The following is a 2964-nucleotide window of genomic DNA, read 5'->3' as shown; positions in this document are numbered from 1 at the left end:
AAAATATCAAACATAAAAGGTATTCCTTTGATACATCTCTAAATAAACCTTTACTATTTTATCTGACAAAAAAGACAAAGATCGTAAGTTAAACATACTTTCCTCCGAGAAATATCATTCGAATATGCCTTTGTTGATATCTTTACCAAAGCAAAATTATTCTTCTATTAGACTTACTGTGTAGTAAGACAAAAACAAAAACCGAGAAGAAAACAATGCTATTTCTAGGGTAGGAACATTTTTGCATCCTCTACCGAGTTCAACTTTTATACTTTTAAATTTGTAGCCACGATTCCACAAATTTGAAAACGGACTACCAACTCACAACAGTAATTGGTACAGGTGTGTCAGTGTTTTAAGTTACATTGTATTTTTCGTTAACTTCTGTCTGTAGTAAAATGATGATAGTTCAACATGAATTAGCATAATTAGAAAAATTATCCAGGTATTCTCCAATTGCTTCAAAACAAAATTGAAACTGTTCCTGCAAGATATGAATTGGTTTACTATTTAATACATAAAAACGAATGTTATCTAAAAAAGATGTTTACTAATAAATTTAACCACAATGTGGCTTTATAAAATAATTATCAAAATGAAGATGCAGAGGTCCAAAAGTTTAAGAACTTGTCCATATTACTGATCGACTGATCAACTGAATTTGACCCGGAAAACACTGTGTGAAACGGTTGTTTCTTAACGACAAGTGGCACTCATAACAATAATCTCTGTCCTTAAGTCTCTTTCATGGCAAATTCTTTTTCGTTGTTAAAATCTGCGGTATTGTCGACATCAATATCTTGATCAATTGTAAATATCATTAAGCGTATATTGATACAAAATTCGCCGTTCCAAATACTTTGGCCACAAAAAATAAAATGTCAACTTACAAAAGAATTGATAATTTCTGGTCTAGATATACGTAGTTGTAAAATAGTTTGAATAATGTTAACATCTTGTTCTACTGTTAACCTTTCTAATATAGCAGCTAAAACACACAACAGTCCACTTTTATTGGCACCATTCCTGAAAGAAATTTCATATTATTACCATTCGTCCATTTCAGAAGAATTCAGATTAGAGAAATGTACTATCAGTGAAATAGTGTGTTTCTTAAAACAGTCGTGGGTTGACTTTGTCTCATCATATCGTTGTATCGTTAACATTGTCATAAAAGATGACAGTGGTAATAAGTCAATTTTAATGAATGCCAAATAACTGTGTCCCCAATTTTTTTTGTATATATGGTAATTACATAGTTATATTTCGTGAAGATACTCACAAACAACTGACTATCAGAGGACCACTATTATTTATACTGGAAATCTCTTCTAATAAGGTGAATATTGACATTGAACTTTCAGGTATTTTCTTCTGACCTTTCCAGAAATGACATTGATATACTTTTACAGTTCTGTTTATGTTATCCTGAAAAGTAAATACGATTGTATTTAAAATATATGTAGATTATAATAATAATTATGTATATGTCTTACATCTGCATTGTAAACTTGTTTTGTAAGTTTAATACTTATGTATTTTTATTTGATGTATATTGCGCATAATTATTCTAGAGTACATATTATTAATCCAAAGAAGTGAACTGAAATTCAGTTAAAGTTTTACACAAGACGTTTCTGTATCAACTGTGCTTATGATGGACATTGGTATGCTATAAGCAGAGAGGGAATCAATGTCAGGACAAAATACTCTTTTCGGTTTCCAAGTACTCGAGACCACAATGTTCGATTAGCCATTGGTAAAGAAAACATAAATACTGTAACAATACAAATAAATAAAGATAGACTATAACTTTTTACAGCTAAATGGCAGTTTAATTTTCCCCTAAGACGTAATCCAGTCTAATTAAAATTAAACCAACTTTTCGTTCGTTTTTTTTTATTAGCTTAGGGTCTAACGACAGCGCTCCCAAACGTTTGTCAAATCAACCCTTTGACCTAAATGACCTCTGCTTTAACCAATCAATTTTCTACCCTCTCCAGAGCTTGCATTTTGTGACGCGGTGTTTATCACGTTAGATCACAAGGTTAATTTGATACATTCAACACGTTAGATCACAAGATTAATTTGATACATTCAACATTCATTATGGCTTTCGTTAGACACTAAGTAAAAGCTAATAAAAAACGCAACGAAAGTTTGGTCTCATTTTGATAAGACTGGAATGTAATCCAACATGTTCACGATTGATGTCCTTTTGATTTAGTCGATTTTCATGGTGAAGAATTACTTTGGCATCTACAGATCTACTGAAACTCAAATATTTCCATATCAATATCAGTATACTCACTGATTCTTGAGATATTTCACAGGAAATAACATCATAATAGCCATGACTATTTTTATCTTCTTTTCCTCGTTTTATCACCATTTCATCATACTTCACCTCTGTTTTAGGTATATATTCACCAATATTCTATAATTAAAATGATAAATAACTAATACTAAACACTAAATTCTCACCTTTGTGAAAAGGCCAAAAGTCATCCTGGCTTTTTGAGAATTTCCTTTAGACTTGATTACTTTACTATATTTTTTTTATATTTCAAATACAAAGTTACCTTATTTTAAATGAACTATTCATTAGAAGGACATCTTAAAATACTACAGTTATATTCTATTTATATTTTAAATGTATGATAATAACAGAACTTCTATTAGCAAGAAGATCCTAAATTCACCAGGGCTCCTAAATTTAGTCGAATAATCTTCTTATTGAACTGAGTTTCAAAAGAATGTAATTCGCTTGAAATAATTACATTTTCTTTTTTGTCATCTAAAGCTATGATCACTTTTGTCTCTGAGTTAAAAACCATTAACCAGAAATCTTCTACTGTATTTGGTAGAGGTGTTTGAGTAGCAATATAACCTCTTTTTTTCTTGTAACTCTGAAATGAATTAAAACAGATTATCCATGTATGGACATCTATGACATAAACGTAG

This window comes from Lottia gigantea, assembly GCF_000327385.1.
Source record: "Lottia gigantea unplaced genomic scaffold LOTGIsca_538, whole genome shotgun sequence".
Taxonomy (NCBI): Eukaryota; Metazoa; Mollusca; class Gastropoda; family Lottiidae; genus Lottia; species Lottia gigantea.
This window is presented reverse-complemented; position numbering follows the sequence as displayed.